Below are 22,057 nucleotides of genomic sequence, written 5' to 3'. Positions count from 1 at the left end.
AAACTAGGTCAATAAAATATAAAAAAAGAAAAAAAGAAAAAAAGAAAGATAAACACATCAAATATAGGGGAAATTATATAATACTTCCGGAACACCACATAGCCATACTCCAAGCCAATCACCAATTACTTAACCTCATGTTGTTCCTCCATCCCCAACATAAATTGTGGGCTCCTACCCTTCTCCACCAATCAAAACCTTATGGAGCACCACGTGTCTATACTCTGAGAGTACGAAATAATCACCCCAAATATAGTGTGGCAACTCTTTCGTCTTCTCTCTCTTCAAAGACTGGTTGATTCGAAAAACTATGGTTGCTTCGACTTCTCTCTCGGTCTCGTTTCACTTCATCTTCTTCGAAAGGTATGCCATCCTTCTTCTTCTTCTACTACTACCTCTTCTCCTTCTTCAACCGCATATCTAATTTTGAAAAAGAAAATCATTTTTTTTTTTTTTCCTTCTCTCAAATCTAGAGATGGCAATCGGAACCCAACCCGACGGGAACCCGATCTCCCGATCCCGAATTGAGCGGTCATTCTACGAAAAATACCCCCGACGAGCTGGGGATGGTATTAAAAATTGAATCCCCGATGATATTCGGGCCGGGGACGGGGATACATGTTTTAGCCTCAGCCCCGATCCCCGCCCCGTTTGCCCCCGACATAAAATTACTATTTTGCCCCTGTTTATATATATAATATATGTGTGTGTAGGGTTTGATTGAACATTCACAAACACAGCTACCTCTGCTCGTGCTCTCTCTCTTTGAACAAGGGCTCACATGATTCCGACTTTGCTGCGCTCTATCTCAGTGTTCTCCAAGCTGCTATCTTGAGCAGCAGCCTCATTTGCAGACTGAATGTCTGTAGATACTGAACCCATTTTCTTCAACAAAACCAATCTGCAGTAGCCTCATGTTATCATTTGCTTTTTAATTTTTAATTTTTTCATTTGCTTTTTTATTATGTCTAAATGGAGAACATCCAAGACCTTAACATACACAACATTCTAGATGAATGCTATCATGGCATGGAAGCGACGAAGACCACAACTGGTAATACGAAGTTGCCATTGAGCTTCAAGAAATTAGGCGAGACTGAAAGACGGTCTTTCAGTGTTGTTGAATATCAGATCTGGAGCTGAATTTTTTTTTTTTTTTTGGCTGGGGAATTTTCGGGGTCGGAGAAACCCGATCCTCGTTAGGGGGCGGAGGTGGTGATAGGTGTCTCGTCGGGGATCGGGGCCGGGGACGGGGAAATTTCCACCGTTGGGGATCTGGGACGGGAAGTGTGATCCCCGGCCCTGCCCCGGCCCGTTGCCATTCCTACTCAAATCAATTGCTTCAGATCTACGCTCAAATCTACTTCAAATTCTTTTTTTGTATTGCTTCTAGAGTTGTTTGATTTTCACCACCAATCTCATCTTGGATAAAAACACGTTTCTTACTTAGAAATGTATGCATGATTCTTGCAAATAAGGGTCGCTCAATGGAGTGCTTTCCAACGGTGGCTGGTAGGAGGGGGTAGAGATGGCAATTGGGCAGATTTGGTCGAGTTTTACATGGGTATAATTGGGCGAGTTCATAGGTTTAGGTTGAGTTTGCCACCTCTAGCAGGGGGTGGGAGAGGGCTGGGGTTGCAGCAACGGCCGGAGGTGAAGGTCAAGCTAAGGGTGGTTGGGGGTTGTTGGGGGGTGGGGCGGTGGTAGGGAGGGTTCGCCGGAGGAAAGGTGATGTTAAGGAGAGGGGTTGCTGGAGGTAAGTTTGTGGCAATAAGGGTGGAAATCGCCCGATGGTTCGTTAAGCGTGCCCATAATTTATAGGGCTTCGGATTGTGGTTTAGGCCCATAGGGCCAGTTAAGCCCAATTATAATATGGGTCGGACTTTTGAAGAGTGCTTCAAGCCCAACCTACCCCGCCTTATACAATATATTTTTATAAATATAGATATTGTTGTATTTTTACACCAACTTCATTTTTTATAAACATAAATAATGTATTAGTAATTATGTAAGAAATTAGTTATAAAAATTGAACTACGAGTCTTCAATAGGTTAAAGAAGCACACATGAAAAAAATATTATTAAATCCAGGCCATGTGGATGGGTTTGGGATTTATTATTTTGTTTTCAGATGAGTTTGGAAATAAAATATAGGCCTGATCCCGACCAGACCGGACTTGGGAAATGACTTCTCAAGTGTTACTATGTAATATGAGCTTAATCCTGGCCCATGTCCACCACTAGGTGGAAGGGGTGGGGTCCAAAAGGGGGTATTTTTTGGATTATGGTGGGGGTTCAAAGTAAAAGCAGTGGGAGGCAATTTTGGTGGATAGGGGGTCCAAAGTTAAATCCTAAAAATGTAGTATTAAAAATCTCAAAATGCATAACTGAAACTCAGACAAAGACTATAGATTGTTAATAATATAAACAAGCTATGTTATGTTCCACATTCCAAAGTCTATAAGAACATAAAGCATAAAAAACCCAACCACAAAACCATTTCGTTTTTACAGAATTTGATATACAAGGGATTATTTTCAATGATAATTCAGTTAGTGAATAACTAGATGACAATTCGCACAAGAGTTGGATAGAAATCACAGAGAACAATGAAAATTACAACAATTTACAAACCTCCAGAGAGCACTAAGGGCTCAGTAGGACACATAGAGAGAGCAAATTCAGCATTCTCTTGATGTCCAGTCAATACCTACCAAAATAGATACATCAAAAAGGTGTAAATTTTGTGTGAAGAGATACAAACAAGCAAACTAACTCACAAGTCACAACTGATGGTTCTCTTAAACAGATCAAAATTGTCATGAATCAGGTTAATTCAGGCCAGCAAACTCCCATAAATAATTAATGCTGACTAGTTAACATGGCAAGGTTAGGGAAACTTTGCCACCAAAACCAAAAGAAAAGGTTGTAGAAACTAATCTGTGGGGCCATATAACCAGCAGAGTTTATTTCTAGGCATAGCATATGTGCTTCTTTTTCTTCTTTCTTTCTTTTTTTTATTTTATTATTTATTTATTTTTTGAGCTCCTTTATTCTCATAATTCCATTATATATTCTTTTTTCTTTTTTTTTATTGGCACTAAGTGTCCGGATCAAAACCCAACTAATCCTCAGGGGTGCACAAGCCCTCAACAAGAATTTTTTTGCAAGTGTACCACAGTTAATTCAAAGGTTTTCCCCAAGTTTGATGGTCCCAAGGAATTATTAGTACCTAAGAGGTTTCGATCCCTAAACCTTTGAAAGAGCACACCCACAAGACCCAAGGCCTTACCACCAGGCACACCCCTTGGGGTTAGAATTCCATTATATATTCATAAAGCTCCATGTTATATTCCAAGAAAATCATATGCTTGTTTCTTAGGGTTTCCAATTTAAAAATTGTTGACTCTAGAACATTACTATCTTAGAATAGAAAATGACAATTTATGAAAGAAAAAGGAGTTCATAAATATTCTTAATGAGCCAAACATATTCCATTTTTGGTAGATGTTTAGAAAAACTCTAAAGTGGCTTGTCCACAGCAGACATAAACAAAAGATTTTAATCAAACCTCCACTTAATCAAAAAAAAATTTAAAAAAATGAAAATAACTTTGTTGAGGTGGATCTATAGTAACTAGAAATTAGGACATTAATTTTTATTCTGAAAAAGTTAATAATTTCTCAAACCCACTTACCCAAGACTGATGGAGAGAGAGAGAGAGAGAGAGAGAATTCCAGGATTTTGATAATGGAAGGCAAATGATGAAATATCTAAATTAGTATACCTATGAACCACGGACACGCGACACGATGATTTAAAAAAAATTGAAACATGGACACGGCAGGGGATATAACAAATTTTTATTTTTTTTATTTTATGTACATTTGCTATGCAAATTAATATAATGTTACAAAACAATCAAAATTAATAAAAACTAACATTAATTCAATATATATATATATAAACAACTACATTTAAACAAATAGCGTTGCTATTAGCGCCCCGTGAATTATTTTGGGCCCCTCAATTTTTAGCTTCTTTTTTATTACAATAATAACCTCAAATAATTTACTGAAAAAGGTACCATTAATTTTGGGACACCCAAGGTTTTAAAATTACGCAACGGTTTTGGCAGTTACCGCCACCCATTACGGCCGCTTTTGTAGTGTGATTGAGATTCACAGGTGTGTCGGCCATAGCAGCTGTCGTAGCGGTCGTAACAGTGCCGTAACAGCCGTAACGCCCTGTTACGCACCGTTACGTAACGGTTCCAAACTGTTTCTTCCGAAAAAACACACAAAAAAAGCTAAAAATGGGGGAAGAGGGATAAAGAGAAGAGAGAAGATAAAGAGAGAAAATGGAGGAGCAAGAGATAGAGAGAGAAGAGGGAAGATAAAGAACATGTTATTGATTTGTTGAAACTGTAAGACCTATGCTATTCTATTCAGCTGCTATCACTAAACCATTTTGTTTGTGTGTGTCTATCTATATATTGTTTGAAAATAATAACAATAATAAGTGTGGTCATTATCTATTTGATTTGGTTAAAATATGTATATATATATATATATATATATTTAGGCTCTTATTTATTCTCTTACTTTTGTCATTGTTTATCTTATATATAATAGTTAGTGATTGATTTTTTGTATAATATAAAGTCATTAATTATTAAAATAAAATGTAAAAAACTCAGTTTATAGTGATTTAAAAATATGAAATATATTGCATCATACTTAAAAATTTACAAAAATTGATCAATATTTATTTTTAACCCAATAAATATGATCATTGAAAAAAAATATGCGTATCGGTAAGTTTTTTTCAAATTGTGCGAAAAATAAAAAAATTCACAGTTCCAGTTACCGCAACCGTTACACTACGGCCTTTACACCCCGCAATTGCAACCGCGTCACCGCCACCGTTACAACGACCGCAACCGCTTTTCAGAACCTTGGGGACACCCCATCCATCTCACAATTAAACCACACAACACTACATCATGAATTAGGGTTTATGAGAGCATCCACCTTCATCACCACCCATCTATCTTTCCCAAATCTCACCTTTAAAACTTACCCACCCTTAAAACCTTGAAAACCCTTTGGCGACACTATTCCGACAATAACAGTAGCAACCATTTGATTACTTACACTTCTCCGGTAATGATAATGAGTGAGTTTGTTCGACAATCATAATTCGAAACGAGGAGTACAACAATAAAAGTTTAAAGGAAGCTCATAGCATAGTGTTCTTAGTTTAGAAGATATTGGCTTTGTAAGGATAAATTTCTTTAAAAAATGACAAATAATAAAATTTGTTCGTCATTTTTTCGGGACTAAACTCCCAAATATATGGCAGAAATTCGAAAACACGGGCCAAAACATTGTTTATTTGTTCGAGAACCGATAACCGAACATTTATTATTTGTTCGGGAACCAATAACCGAACATTAATCATCGAAGAAAAGGATGAAGCGGCAGAGAGAGAGAGAGAGAGAGCAGAGACAGTAATCACACTTGGCGCTTCTTCTTCTTCTTCTTCTTTGTGGGTTTTGTTAGGATTTTTGGAAGAAAGGGTTTTTTTTGGTGTAGGGGTGTGCATTTAATTGAATAGGTGGAATGTTTTTACAAGGATAATTTTGATATTATTTGGAGAGAGAAAAATTTTAAGGGTTTCAAAATTTATAAGCAGGGATCCAACGAAATTGAAGGTCCAAAATAATAGATAGGGTGCTAATAGTATGTAAAAAATATATGTATAAAGAGAAAACTACAGAGAATAAATGTATCTGATGATCTTATTATTGATTAATATTGATTGATTTTCTGTCTATTACAAATGGTTCCTTATATAGATGTAGGTGTAGTGGATGGTGGTAGTGGTGTAGTGGGTTAGGTTTAGTGGAGTAGGTGAGGTGGTAGTGGTTTAGTGGGTTAGGTTTAGTGGAGTAGGTGAGGTGGTAGTGGTGGTAGGTGATGGTAAATTCTAACAGCCCCCCGCAAACTCAAGGAGGATAGAAACTAACCAACTTGAGTTTGAAGCGAGAAACAAAACAAGAAAATACATAAAAATAAAAAAGGATAGGAGACACTGTATGGTCGTGTCAGACCATTGGTGAAGACACTGAATGGTGGTGTCATAACGTTGTAGAGGACACTGTATGGGGGTGTCATAACCATGTAGAGGACACTGTATGGTGGTGTCATAACGATGTAGAAGACAGTTTATGGGGTCATGTCGGACCGTTGTAGAAGACAGTTTATGGGGTCATGTCGGACCGTTGTAGCAGACAGTTTACGGGGTCATGTCGGACCGTTGTAGAAGACAGTTTATGGGGTCATGTCGGACCGGTGTAGAAGACAGTTTACGGGGTCATGTCGGACCGTTGTAGCAGACAGTTTACGGGGTCATGTCGGACCGTTGTAGAAGACAGTTTATGGGGTCATGTCGGACCGGTGTAGAAGACAGTTTACGGGGTCATGTCGGACCGTTGTAGCAGACAGTTTACAGAGTCTTGTCGGACCCATGAAGGAGCTAACCGGAATCAATGTCGGGACAGTTTACAGAGTCTTGTCGGACCCTTGTAGAAATTAACCGGAAACAATGTCGGGACAGTTTACAGAGTCTTGTCGGACCCTTGTAGAAACTAACCGGAATCTATGTCGGGACAGTTTACAGAGTCTTGTCGGACCCTTAAAAAAATCGCACCCTCAAAAGGTGTGCCCAATCTTTCAAAAAGGCGTACCATCAAAAGGCGTGCCCAATCCATAAAAAGGCGTGCCATCAAAAGGCGTGTCCACTTTATCAAAAGATGTGCCATGAAAAGGCGTGCCAGTTTGTCGGGCGTCAAGAGGCGCGCGATGCGCGTGGCTGCCTCGGCTATTTAACCAAGACGAAGGCAGAGGCTGAGGCAGAGAAAAACTTAGGGAAACCTCTGAAAAATCCTTTGTGTTGCTGAGAAAGAGAGTTCCTTGTGCTGAGAGAGATAGTCTGTAACACTTTGTTGCCTAGAAAATGGCCTCGTCTTCCCGTGGACTGCTCACCCTCTTTCCCGACCTCAACGAGTCAACAAGAGAGAGAACTGGAGCGGTGGCACTGGAACCTCAACCGAGTGCCCCGGAGTTTACTCCGCTGAACTTTCCGATGCGGTCTGTGGAGCAAAGAATGGCAGTGCAGTCGGATGTGGAAGCCAATCAGTATACATTAAAGTCATGTGTGGAAACCATGACTGCGGTTACAAACTTGTCGAACCGGCTGCAGAGTAGGGCAAATGAGGTGCAGCAGTTAAACTCCCAGCTGGCTCTGCTCCAACGCATGTATAAGGATGCGTGAGCAGAGATAAGTGTGCTAAAGGCAGAAAATAAGGAGCTGAAGCGGAAGGCTACTGTGATGTTCCGATTTGGAGGGCCGCCATATGCTGCAGTGGAGGAGCAGGGAGTAGTGATCATGCCCAGTGGAGTGGGACACACGGAGGCAACACCGGCAAGGGCCGCCCAGGACGGAGGCAAGAAGAAAAGACCGGCGGCAGAGTAGAGAAGAAAAAAAAAAATCCCACCTGTGAATGTGGTTGTTTGTTTGTATTTTTTTTTTTTTTTTTTTTTTTTTTTTGGTGTAAAAAATTGTGATCGGGGTTGATCCCTGAGATGAATAAAATATGGTTTGGTGTGCAAAGCTAAATGGTATGAATGGAATTGGAAAAAGAGTAAAAATAATGTGAAAGAAAAATAAAGAAAAGAAATAATAAAAATATATTTGAAATCAAAAAAAAAAATGAAAGATGGGGGAAATAAGGAAAGTGGGTTGGAGAAAATAAATAAAAATAATGAAGTGTGAAATCAAACGGAGGAGAGATGATGTTTTTTTTTTTTTTTTTTTTTTTTTAATATATAATAAAAAAGAGATATATATAAAATATAGAAAGTGGGGAAAGTGGCGGTGGATGCAAAGTGGGTTGGAAAGTGAAAAGATGAGAGAGAGAAGGCATGTGGGTGGTTGTGCATGTGTAGCTGGTGAAATCAAAAGATGGAGTAAAATAATAAAAAGAAAAAGAAAGTTGATAAGCTGGGTTTTTGTTTTTAATTCATTTGCTTATTTATTTATTTATTTTATTTGTTTGTGATAGAGTGGATCACATGCATTTATGTATTTTATTTGAAGTTGGCAGATGACCATCGAGACAAGAGAGATTTGTTGATATTACCATAGATCAGAGAGAGAGAACGAGTGGTAGTGCTCCACGAAAGCATTCGTGCCTCACAATCAAGACCTCAGGTGCTCGGAATTTGATCGAGACAGCCGGTCTCGAGGGCTATTTGGGGCTCTCGGTGGCCCTCGTGTACGAGAAGGGCTTGGGACACCAGTCCCCTTGGTTCGGTTATCTTCAGTTGTTGCCGGAGAATGACTGTATTCCAATGCTTTGGAGCTTGGAGGAAGTTGATTCTCTGTTATTGGGCACTGAGCTTCACAAGATAGTTAAAGAAGACAAGGCTCTCATCTATGAGGACTGGAAATGGAACTGGGGTGTTCATACCTCATATTGTCAAATACAGAAGACGGCATAAGAACAGAGGGAGGAACAATGACAAAGGAAGAATATTTTCTGGTATGTGTTTAAAATTCTAGGGGACTACGTTGAGGTCCGGCGGGCGGCCAAGGCGAGGTTGCCGCCCGCCGGTGAAGCGGGAAATACTAAGATCTTAACCTTGCTCTGATACCATGTAAAAAATATATGTATAAAGAGAAAACTACAGAGAATAAATGTATCTGATGATCTTATTATTGATTAATATTGATTGATTTTCTGTCTATTACAAATGGTTCCTTATATAGATGTAGGTGTAGTGGATGGTGGTAGTGGTGTAGTGGGTTAGGTTTAGTGGAGTAGGTGAGGTGGTAGTGGTGTAGTGGGTTAGGTTTAGTGGAGTAAGTGAGGTGGTAGTGGTGGTAGGTGATGGTAAATTCTAACATAGTACCACTCTTAAACAAATTAATAGATTATTCATATTTAGACACGCGTGCCCCTGCCATGTCCCTTGCAAAAAAAATAATAAAATCAAAGGGACACGCTGAAAAAAAAATAACAAAATTAAAGGCGTGTCCCCATGTCCGACATCGCTACGGCGCCTATTTTCCAGTGTCCATGCTTGATAGTAGAATACACTTACAAACTAATTGTTGGAATTGAATCCCCTAGGCCAGCCACATCCTACCGAGAGACTGAACCCACATCCTCATGGAAGTTTCCTTTCCTATGCACGGCTGCCCCTCACGTTGCTCCATGTTTCTCTATCGCTTCCACCTTATCTTTCCATGTCACTTGCCTCATTTTGCCTCATCTAATGCATCCAACCACTTTGCCTCATCTATGTAATGCTCGCCTTGCCACTCGGCAATTCACCTCATCTCACCTCATCCACTCAGCGGCTTGCCTCACCCACTCGACTTTGAACTTGCACCCTGGTATTATCATTCCTAACAAAGCCAGGAGCAAGCTTAGGAAGCTCCTTATGGGGTCAGTGCCATGGTGGAAACACCTGAGTGTACCAATGGCCACTCACGTGATTTACCAAGGTTGCTGGCTAGAGTTAAGTGATCTTCAAAATTTCCCAGCTCACCCCCGAGCACTCTACTTTGACCAATCTTAGAAATGTTACATCAGACATAGGGCTCTACAAAAACAACTTAACCAAGACATGTGGTACCTTCTAAGATATATCACACCTACCCATTGCGACACCTTGAAAAGTTTATCACCACAGCCTTCATGGTCTAACTCTCCAATAAAAGGTACCCACCTCCATATAGAGTAATAGAGATACACTTTTTTGATAGGCGAAGTATTAGAGATACAATTGAGGAGAGCTCACTCTCCCAAACCTATATACATCAAAAGTTTCCCCAAACTACCACTCTTTGTACTATAAGGTTGCCTCAACTCTCTCCCTCTCAATCTTTGGAGATATAGCACCATCTTAGTACCTACCATAATTCCCAAAGGGTTCAAGGTCTATCCATATCAACAACAACCGTTAAAACCGATTATCTTCTCTTTATTAGTGTCGTTAAGATTCTAAAATTTTCAAATGTTTAAACTCTAATGATTGAAAGTTTTTTCGTACCTGCAAAGAGCTGGTTGCTTGGTTTGGGGATCTTGACCATTCTACATATTATCTATTGTATTTCACAAGAAACCACTAAAAAAAGATGTTTCAGTTTTTAACACCAGACAACCAATGTTTTCTAGTAGCCTAAAAATTAAGAACCACCCTTTCTCTCGTAATAATAAAGTGGAACATGTTGCAAAAAGGACAATGATATTAGATGGAAAAGTGAGACATATACAACGTAACCAATGTAAGACTGCAGGAAAACTGATTTTGTTATTCATCATGACAATAAAAATAAAAATAAAAACAAAAACCAAAACCAAAACCAAAACCAAAACCTATCTAGAAAGAAAAGTGAAAAACATAATCTATATAACTGTGCAGAAAATTTATACTGTGTTTGGCACAAGAGAAAACGCACCAAATCTGGACGAGAATCAGCTGCTCCAAGGACAGCATGACGGTTAGGTTGGCTTCAACATCCCAAATGAGAACCTGGCAAAATAATAACCAAATCAAGTGAACTTCAAATACTTCCAAGCAATTAAACCAGATAACAAGACAGTAAGAATTTTGAAGAATCTTTGAATAGCATGCATGAAACCTTAACCACCTACTTCAGGGCAGTCAGTATGGGTTGCCACTATATTATTGTTCTGCGGAAGTTCCCTGATCCTGTTCACCTGCAATGGTTCAATGATTATAACAAATGACATTAATCATTCAATGAATATTAGATCAAAATCCCATTTCAGGAATTATTAAAGCATGACAACAAGCAAGACACGTTCCAAATAGCCAATATGAGCTTAAAAGTTAAAACAGGAAGTGTAAGCATGAAGAATATTCTTTCCATCTTTTCATAAACCAAACAAGAATTCATATCATTTGACGCAATCAAACTAAACAATCACTTGATTTTAGAAAATTGAAGTGCCACAAAGACTATAAGTGGATGCACAATCACTCACATTAACAGGGATGAAAAGGTGCATCCAATATGCAGGCAAGGTTGTGTCAATTATGGGGGCAGCAGTTCAGTAGCAATGTTGGTGACCTAGATTTGTTAGGAGGGGATTGTTGCAGTAGTTTAATTTTACTGAAGTTACACATATACAAGGGACATACCCCAGGCCCTAACAAAGCTAAACAAAACAAGCACCCACAGAACAAAACCAACAACTAAATTAGCCAAAAACACCAGGGCTATGGATCTCACAAACTTGTCCAAACGCCCATCCAAAAAAAGGAGGGGGCAAGAACAAGAACCAAAATATACCCAAGCTACCACAACAGCCCTGTTAAGAAAAACAAACCCCACACAACCCGTAGGATACAGCCAACAAAAACACCTATAACATTTGCCTAATATCTAAGCAAACACTACACCAAAATGGGAACAGAAAACATTGCTCAAAATCAAACATAAAGAACAAAAAAAGTGCTGGAACACTCCAAGTTTGATTCAGATACTATCCAAACGAAATTAAGACAACAACTATCCATAGGAGCAGATATGTGCTGCCTGGCCCACTGACAATCTCCAACACTCCAAGATTGAACTAACCGATCACGTCCCCTAGCTGAAATATAAGCCCAGCTCCAAGTATGCTGACCTCAATTCCAGCAGAGACATCAATACAATCTGTGAAAACCAAACATAAAGAACCAAAGAAGAAAACAGAAGCAAAATCGAGGATATGGTACATAACCTGAGGCAAACCTCACTCATATATATACTAACAATCTCAACACTCAGTAGCAGAGTCACTCTCAAAGAGCAGGATATAGAACCATATTTAAAACCAAACCAAAAATATATCCTCACTTCACTAGGCTCTCACCAATGAACTCCCTACTATTGTGCCAGCAACTAACATAAACCTGCAAGAGAAAGTTAGGAGCACTCATGTCACGACCCCAAACCGCCCCTAGTAGTTTGGTGACGTGATGGCCAGTAATCCGAGATTACCAAAGCCAACTTCCAAAATCCACACACCATCAGAGTATAATTATATGGGGCTAACAAGTACGGAAGCGATTTATACAAACAGATTAGTCCATAAGAGCGGTGCATAAGTTAAATGAAATAGCAATCATCAGCATATGGGTTACAACTTAATTACAAACGAAGCAAAGTACAAATTACATCCTTCATATTAACAAAAGGGCTTCACAAGCAGACATGAACAAAAATACATGAAATACTGCTAGAAGCAAAATCTTCAGGATTGCCGACATCCTCACTGCCGACATAACATGTATACAAAACACACATCTTGATCAGAAGGCTTCTCAAGCCGACGTATGCAACATTCAAGTATTACAAACCGAGAAGCATAATTTTCAAGACTGCCGATGTAAATACAGGTTAAGCCGACATAATCAAAAACCCAAAATAAGCTCCAGAATCACATCTAGGCGTCACCGCCTTCTTGTTCATCACCTACATATATATAGAGAGGGTGAGCTTGGATACTCAGTGAATAGTATAAATAATAAAGGGGTTTGTATGAATAATAGCCGAAGTCCTTTCAAAACAATACAAAACAAAACTTTATATATAACAAGGAATGGACCTCGTCCATCTAACAGATCTTCAAAGCTTCAAGGGATACTTACTAGCATCACATATTACAAATAATAACATTCCGGCAAACGTATCCACGCGGTAAACCGTCCGTGGCAAAACAAGACAAAGCAAGAGGGCATCTCAAACAAGGGTGCTACAAAAGTTTAGAGTCCTCTAGCACAAGGGACCAATGTTACAAAGGCCCGTAGCCTTTTAACACGAGAGTGCTGCGAAAGTTTAGAGTCCTCCAGCACAAGGGACTTTCAAAACAAGATGTGCTGCGAAAGTTTAGAGTCCTCCAGCACAAGGGACATCCAAACGAGAGGTGCTGCGAAAGTTTAGAATCCTCCAGCATAAGGGACTTTCGAAGGAGATGTGCTGCGAAAGTTTAGAGTCCTCCAGCACAAGGGACTTTCAAAACAAGATGTGATGCGAAAGTTTAGAGTCCTCCAGCACAAGGGACTTCCAAAACGAGAGGTGCTGCGAAAGTTTAGAGTCCTCCAGCACAAGGGACTTTCGAACGAGATGTGCTGCGAAAGTTTAGAGTCCTCCAGCACAAGGGACTTTCGAACGAGATGTGCTGCGAAAGTTTAGAGTCCTCCAGCATAAGGGACTTTTTTTTTGGGTGAATAAGACATAAATAAAAAAGACAGAGAACTACACAGCTACAAGGGGCATACCCCAGGACCTAACAGACAACTATACAGACGATTGGAGAACAAGAAAAAAAACCCGCCACCTAAAAGGAGTCAAAGCCGGCACCTAAAAGGAGTCAAAGCATAAGGGACTTTCCGAGAAGGTCATTCAAGCAAGTATAATACGAGATACAAAACTAAGGACAATCATTCATGCTTAACAAATATCTTTCAAAAAAACAAAGCAAAGCAAAGCTCATCAAAACATTGATAACATAGCTTTATCAAAAATACCACTCACCTAGTTCTTCAAACGTCGGGGTCAAGGCAAGTCCAAGTCCTACAACACATGGCAAAGTCTATTGAATGCACTACTCAAAACAAGTCTACCTTACATGCAAATGACCTCGGCATTCTTCAAAAACTAAGTCAATCAAATCGAAACACAGTTTCTTATCTTTGGAAAAACACGCTGGGCAACTATCAGGTCTAGGCCGAGGTCCCACACCTCCTTGCCGAGGTGTAGCCTCGATGGCCACATTCAAAAGCGAAGTCGGGAAAATCTGGGTTTCCCTCTTGATAAACATGAAGAACATGAGTATGAAGAAAATGAACGCAAAGATCAAAACTTGCTATTACAAAAGCTGAGATTTCATGCTATAATTTCAAAAACATGGACCTGGGTACCCACACTTAAGGATCTCATCAAAACAAACACAAAAGCATGAGCCTTAATGCAAACTTTCGGATCAAACGAGGCTTTTCTTAAAAAACACATGAAAACCGTTTTCTCTTTCTAAAACCAACTTTAAACCAATGGATGGCGTGTAGAACAGGTTTGATCATGCAATGCAGCTAGATGATCAATAAGAATAACAAGAATAGGTTAAGATTCTAACCTCAAAACTCGAATCTAACGGCTTAAGCTCCAACAATCAAGCTTGGAAGTTCACTCTCTCTAGCTCAAACTTCTCCTTCTTCTTCCTAGACTTTCTCTCTCTAAAAGGCAAGATTGATACAAAAAGATATGCTCCTCACGACAATCACTGGCTTAATCCCTCTGTCGAGACACGTGGCATCGGCTGATTGGCTCTATCCAAAAAGGTGACTGACATGACAAGACGAGACCAAGACAAAGTGTACTCAACAAGCTAGGCAGCAAGAACACACCGGCAAGTAACGACATTGGCTAACAATAAGACTCCGGCAATCAAGGGGCAAGGACATCGGCTTGGAATGACAACACTTGACTAAACTGTACCACACCTTGGCCTAGATGCGCCACACCTCGGTCTAGGTCATACCATTCCAGGAACAAAATCACTCATGCAAGGATCAAGGATCTAGAACGCCTAGATACTAACATCTCGGCCCAGATGATGCACATCTCGGCCTGGGTGACGCGCACCTCGGCCTAGATGGTGACATCTCGGCCAATATGCCAGGGTGAAGATGGAGGTCAACCAACAGGGTTCCAAGATAGTTCTAAGTGACAAAGGTCTCGAAGGTGTCTAGGCTTAAGATGACCTCGGCAATGCACCAGACAAGAACAAGACATGCAAACAGTCATTCAAGCAAAACAAGACAAGATTCGCAAATGCACATATTAAAACAAGATCATCCATAAATGTATGCAAGTATGACTAAGTCAAAATGAGGGTTGTTACAACTCATATAGGAGTTCACATCACTCAACCCTCACAGCACACTCAACCCTCAATCCCTAAGAAGGGCCAGCATGACCATCCTGCATAGCAAACTGTTAGGAAAATCATGTCAAAGCTCACAGTTCACTCAACCCTCAATATGGAATCACACCACACTCAACTCAATGCTCCCCTCAATCACTTCCAGCATCATAATACCAGTAGCCAGAAAAGAAAGAGGATCACCTGCAAAATCTGTTAGATATACCCATTGAAACATCAAGGGCTTTCTTACTTTTGTGAAACACAATACAGGTTCTCTAATGACATATTGCCATAAGAATTTCACCAGCAAGAGCTTCAATTTCTAAACTGCATTTATGTTGATCTTCATTTATGAGAAATATATTAGTAAATACAGGGGCAAGTTCAGTAGATGTTTATAACGAAGATCATGGTACAAACGCAAGTCAAAAGAAACAAACCAATAATCTTTACTTATATGGATAAATTATGGCTCATCATTTATAAATTGTTTCAGACAAGCCAGAATGAAGAAAAGATGTTTGCTTGAAGTAACCAATAGATATTCATCTCCTAACAAATATTAATTAAGCTCAAAGATAAAGATTGAGTTGATTACATTATGAACAACGTTCTTCACCATAGATTCTCAGTTAGCCTTATCATGAGCGAATTTATAGCAAGTGTATCCAAAACTATCCATGATGACTCAAATAGCTCGTGAAAGAAATCAGCTCCAGTCTCCTCAGCTGCATCTCTGAAAGCAATCCCAAATGCATTTCCTTTATCTGCCCCAAGGCGTGGCTTCCCACAAACTCCAACAATTAACACCTTGCTTCGATCTTGAGTATAGCAAACACAGATCAAAGGCTTCATTTTTGCACCTTTCTCCCGCAAAGCATCCATCAGAAAATGCCCAAATTTAGTCAATGCCTGGGGATAACCCAACAGTTTAGTGTCTATGGAATCTTCAAGCTTCACCCATCTGAATTTACTCCCACTTCTTATTGATCCCTTCTTGGGTATAGCTGAACTTCCTTGTCTCAGAATTGCCCTTTGTATCTTGATAGCATGTTGCATTCCGGTTTCCAACTTTTCAAACTTGCTCAAGGACAATGCATCATAGGCCACTCCAAACTGCTTGGATGCACATGAGCCATCAGATTCTACAAATGACTCTAGAAGTGCCGTTACTCCATACACCACATCTGCTGCGGAAATTCTTGAACTATACCCATGTAGTAAGCAAAAGCCTCTATAGTAGAAATCATTTAGCCCATACTCAGGTAAAAGCTCTTCAAACTCTTCATTTTGCGTTTGATCTTAACATTCATGTACTGAAACTTCTGTTTGCAATCCTCAAGTCGAAATCCCATTCGAGCAAGAAGAAGCATCAACTTCTTCATCCCATTGTCACTCCAAGTCTTCAATTTAGTTGCAATGTAGGAGGAGCACAACATTGAATCAAACAAGTTCCACTCTTGTAGCAACATTAGCTTTGGCTCGTCTTCGTAGGCAATTCTTGAAGAATCAGGAGCCAAAACCTTTGTTCCATCCTTGAGGGTCACCGTAGTAACAACATCCAGATTCCCAGAGCTATTAACATGCTGCTCAAGCTCCATAACCCCAGCTTGGTATCGCTCATTTGTTAACCTTTCATGAACAAACTGGTCTGTTAAAGCCACACAAGCCAACCACAACAATTCATTTGTGTTCTTCCTCAGGGAATGACATAGATCATACATCAAACACCCAGATGGTTTCCCATGAAAAGTACCATTAGAATAATACTCTTTCTTCAGCTTCCTGAAAAGCTAAACTGGGTCTTTGTCACTTTCATCTGAAACCCTTCTTCTCTTCTGAGACTCACCACCATCTTCTTCCTCACTTTCACTCTCATTCTCATCTTCATCACCATCAGAGTCATCTTCACCTTCGTCATCACTGTTCAAATCACTTGCATTTGCCAAAGCTGAAACCGGAACTTTCAAATCGTATGCCAAATCAGCCTGGTCCTCATCATCCCGAGTATAGAGCACGACGACACGATCATTCTGATCACTGAGATTGTGCAAGTGAATTGGCCGGTGACTATCAACAACAAAAACACACGAAGAAGGACCCAAATTCAAGACCTTTCGCAGATCCCGGTGACACCCCCAATTTACCAAAAGAATTGTGACAGGCTCATCGGAAGAAGAACAGAAATTGGGTCCTACGTACCTGTGAATTTCCTTAAAACTCGAAACTGGGTAACAAGCATATCTAACCGAATCAGATTCAAGAACATGACCAACAATCTTCAAAGCACAGAGAGAATCGACATCAGAAGTCGATGGGAATATAAGCAAAAGGAGTGGAAGAAGCCGAAGACGAAGCTGATTCGCGCAATCGAGCATAAAACGATTCAACGCTTTGCTCCCTCACCATAATTACTCAAATTGGGCATTCAAAATTTTAAAAATCCATAATTTTTTGAGTCCAATAAAATGAACCAACCTTTACTCAAAATTGACAGGAACATATCAGAACCTGAGAGAATAGATTGGTGTTTCAGATTAGGTCACGAGCTAGAGAAATCAAACGAGAACAACATACATATTGGTTTAGAAAAATGATTCAGGCCTCGAGAGCGTGAGGCGCGAATGGCGCGAATGAACTCTGTGACACGTGTGGCTCTCTTTCTCCTTTCATCTCTCTCTCTTATTCAACCCAAAAACAATCTCACTCACTCTCTACTCTTTTCAAACCCAAATCTGGGACTCCCTCTCTCTGTCTCTACTTTATTGAAACCCAAACACTATTTCGGTCTAGCAAACAAGAGCAAAATCAGCCAACCCATCGACGGCGGTGGCGGGCTTCCTGCGTTTTCCGACGTCCCTTCTTTGCATTGACACGTTGTTACCCAAGCCCTAGATCTCCAAATCTCCTCCATTGACAACCAAGGTCAGATTTTTTTTTTTTTTATTATTATTATAAATCATTGCCATTTAATCTCCATGATAAAGCTTAGTGATTAATTTGTTTTTTTTTTCGTTTTTTTTTTAAATCCTCTCCATTTAATCCTCATGATGAAAAGCTGTGTGATTTTTCAAAAAACTGTTATGAAATCATACTTGCTGAAATAGACTTGCTGAAAATGTTATGAAATCATACTTCATAAAAATCATACTTGCTGAAAATGTTATGAAATCTTACTTCATAAAATAGACTTGCTGAAATCATACTTGCTAAAAAGCTGGAGGGGATTTTTGGAAAACAGAACAAAAGTCCTGTGATGAAGAATGTTATGAAAATATACTTGTTGAGTTCTGTCGTAATTTTAAAAGAAAAATCAACTTGTTGAAATGATGAATTGAAGGCATATGTGATAATTGAAAGCAGGTGTGATTCTCTCTACACTTACATTTTGCATTGCAAGTGTATGCTAAAATGCCTCAATGAAATGCTTTGTGAATGGCCAAATTATTGTTTCTAGACTTACATTTTGCCTCAATGAAATGCTTTGTAATTTTGAATAACAATACCAAAATTTTTTGGCTATCATACTTCCAACAGTAAACTTCACCAGCAAAACCATATACCTTCTTCATTCTATGGGCCATTTGACATTATGAACGGAGAATTGTATTTTTTATGCTCAATAATGTACTAATTATTTGTTAAATTCCTACTATTAGGAGTAACATGTCAATGACTTATACCTCCACTAGTTCAAGCAACGAATGGTCGCCCGTTCGAAAATCGAAGTTGCAAATGTGGCAAAAAAGCAGCCATTAAGATATCAGACTCAGAAAAATCCAAGGAGGCTTTACTTCAAGTGTGCAGATGGCAAGTGCAATTACTTTGCATGGTGGGCGCCTAGGCCTAATCTTATTCATAGGAAGAATGAAGATGAGGGGAGGAATGATTCTAACAGAAACAATGAATCATAGTGTGTACTGGTTTAATGGTGTTAATTTGTTTAATGTTAAAATGAATGTTGTAAACTTATACATTTGGTTTTGGAATGGACGTATGGTTTTGTAGAATGGTTGACGAATGTGGGTATCTTTATGGATTCTGTGTGTTGCTGAATGTGTTTTTGGGATGCTGATTCATGGTAATATGATTTTTTCAATGAAATATAGGAGTACTCTTTTTCTTTCCCCTCAAATACCATATGACATACATATATAAAATTAAGAACTATAAACCATACGTTTATCACATCAAAATAGTGCCCATGAAACATGTTAAAAAATATCCTAAGATACTGACTAAAAGATTGTAAATTTACCACCAACTCAACTAAAAAGCCTAAAAAACCTTGTAACTTATCTTAGCATTTCAGCAACCATAAGACATATTCCTAAAGAGAAATATTAAAGACTAGTTTAGACATATTCCAAAGGAGCTCTTGTTCATTTTAATCCTTAAGCAGAACTTTAATATCTAATTTCTCTCAATGGTTTGATAGCATTTGTTGAAAGTAAAAAAAAAAAAAAAAAGGTACGCACAAAGAGAGTTAAAACTACAGCCACTCTACTGCATCTGTGGTATCAGGGGTCTGTCCTTACTTTCCATTATTCGGCTAACCATATAGCATAGACATGTTTAAAATAGGTAAGCACAATTCAAGTCACCTTCTAAAAAATAAAACCATATCAACATAAAACTAAATTAAGCTTCCACCAAAACTAAATTAAGCTGGAACCAAAATTGAATTAAGCCAATATAAAACCATATCAACATCATCCAAACACCCAAGAAAATAATAAGTCACCTTCCAAAATATATTGTTTAAGGCCAAAATCACTTGATTTGATCCTAAACAAACCAAAGTATCCAAAGTTTACAAAACAAAGTCATAAAATTACTATTAAAAACTAAAAATAAAAGGGGGCATTTGGATCCACATTTATATTCAAGTCAACAAATTTTGAAGCAATTGATCCACTTTGACTGCTTATATTGTTCACAATTCCTGAATAACTAAGAGATTCGCTTCCAATATTGTCCACCATTTGCATTAAGCTACCTTGTGCCTATTCAATGAGAAAGTAAACAATATGAAAAAATTTAGTTGCTTTCTCATAAATAAACCCAGTGATATTATATAAAGAGTAATTGACATGAGATCAAGGAAACTATTGGGAAATGGTAAAAAAATCATTCAAGAGAAAGGACAGTATCGAGAAAAAGCAAGCTGGGAGCAACTTGGAGAATAGAATACAACCAGTCAAAAACCATTTACTACATAAGAATCATCAATGAGGGATCACAAGCAAGCTACAAAGACAATTCATGTTATAGGCATATCAAATTCCACCAAAAATTATCACATACAAAATCAAGTGATATAGAACAACATCAAGAAATTGAAATCAATATACTTTGTCAAACCTCTAAACACTACATGATGTAGAAAGTAATTTTACTTGTAAGATAGAACAGAGCCAATTAAAATGAAACAAATTCCTGACTATTTATTTACAAACTTACCCCAATCTCTCTTCCTTTTTTTCTTTTGTCCTTTTTTTTTTTTATAATTATAATTAAGCTCACGCAACCAATTAAGCCCAAGCTGTGGGCAACGCTGCCATGAAAGAGTTGTAAAATGACTCCAAAATCATTGGTAGTCCATCATTGGTTTTTGTTTAATGTTCAAACAGTTTAATTTTTGTTCAATGGATAAGAGATTTTGTTCAATGAATGTTCATTCTGTTTCTGTTTTGTTTCTATCTCCAAATTGGATAAGAAATTGAATCCAGCTCTACATTAATTTCTTCATTACAGTTTGGTTTTTGTGATGAACTTCAACATTTCTCAAAAATGAAATAAAGGTACCATACACATAACAATTGTCTTAACAAACAAAATCTTTGTATGTGGACTTTCAACAAACACATAGACTGCATCAATACAAAAACACCAAACTTGTTTAAAACAAATTATGGACCAAGAAGATTTCAACCAATGTAAAGAAATAGGAGCAAAATCATGGACCAAGCAGATTTCAACCAATATAAAGCAAAGAATATGTTTGAAGCAATACCAGTAGTGACCCACGAATCAGTTCGTTGTTGGTGGATGGAGCCAAAATTTTCAGAGAAACCGGAGGAATTGGGGAGTGGGAGACGGTGGTCAATGGTCACCGGTGGTCTTCTTCGTCGTCGGTGGCCACCTAGGTCGTCATCGTCGTCGCCACCTAGGTCGTCGTCGTCGTCCTCTAGGTCGTGGTCTTTCTATCTCCCGAGAAGTGGTCTTTCTAGGTCATAATATTGCTTTGTAGGTGCGTGAAATCCACACATGTTTTGCTGCGCGTGAAGAATGGACAGACGACCTCATTCGAGCCATTCGCACCAATGTGATTCGAGGCCTGTAGCAGCTCTGGTTTATTGTGTATCTGTAATTTTCAACAAAACAATTAGGAGTGGAAGCTAAGTGAGAGAATTGAGATCGAGAATAGGGTTTGGAGTACCTTTTTTATTTGTTTTCGGAATCGTTTGGGAAGTTGGTTTTTGCTGGATTAGGTGCTATAATAGTTTTAAAAAAATAAAATAGATTATTTTAGTCAAAAAAATAAAATATCAAATTTAATTCATAATCATTATATTTTTCTCTTACAAAAAGAATTAAAAAAGTCAAAACAAAAATTTCAAATCAGACTTTTTAACCTCAAATTAAAATAATCAAAAAATTAAAATGTCAAAAAATTAATTCACTCTCCAAACGGCGGCTTCATATGAAAATAGAATTTTTTAAACGAAGTATTCATTTCGTTCGAAAGTTTTTTAGTAGAGTATTTGTTTTCATATCAAATTTCAATTTTTTAAGGGACCGCGAACCTTTGGCGGTAGATTCGGGAGGTGGGCTATGATGAAAACGCCCTTAGGTTAAGTTTTTTGTTCTGACCGTAGGATTAGATATATATTGATAAGAGATTTGATTTCAATGGTCGTGATCTACCTTTTGGGAGTCTTGACAACAAGCTAAAAAAGTTAATTTTTTGATTTTTTTAATAAAAAAAGTCAATTTTTTTGCTAAAAAAATTATCCAAAAGTCAAAAAATTAGGCTCCGTTTCA

General features: G+C 38.5%; 1 long non-coding RNA gene and 1 pseudogene across 2 annotated transcripts; both read right to left on the bottom strand.

Annotated features, from left to right (window-relative positions):
• Window positions 1–10,729: 10,729 nt before the first annotated feature.
• LOC114276902 (uncharacterized) lies at window positions 10,730–17,532 on the bottom strand (annotated as a pseudogene). Its single transcript, XR_014329549.1, has 2 exons — window positions 15,609–17,532; window positions 10,730–10,795 (listed from the first exon to the last, which is right to left on the bottom strand). The product of XR_014329549.1 is annotated as an uncharacterized LOC114276902 (transcript).
• A 2,208-nt stretch (window positions 17,533–19,740) lies between these two features.
• On the bottom strand, window positions 19,741–21,209 carry LOC145790650 (uncharacterized). Its single transcript, XR_014329550.1, has 2 exons — window positions 21,027–21,209; window positions 19,741–20,016 (listed from the first exon to the last, which is right to left on the bottom strand). It is a non-coding gene; the product is annotated as an uncharacterized LOC145790650 (long non-coding RNA).
• Between the last annotated feature and the right edge of the window lie 848 nt (window positions 21,210–22,057).

This window comes from Camellia sinensis, chromosome 5 (assembly GCF_055761805.1).
Source record: "Camellia sinensis isolate YWXY chromosome 5, ASM5576180v1, whole genome shotgun sequence".
Lineage (NCBI taxonomy): Eukaryota > Viridiplantae > Streptophyta > Magnoliopsida > Ericales > Theaceae > Camellia > Camellia sinensis.
This window is presented reverse-complemented; position numbering and strand designations above follow the sequence as displayed.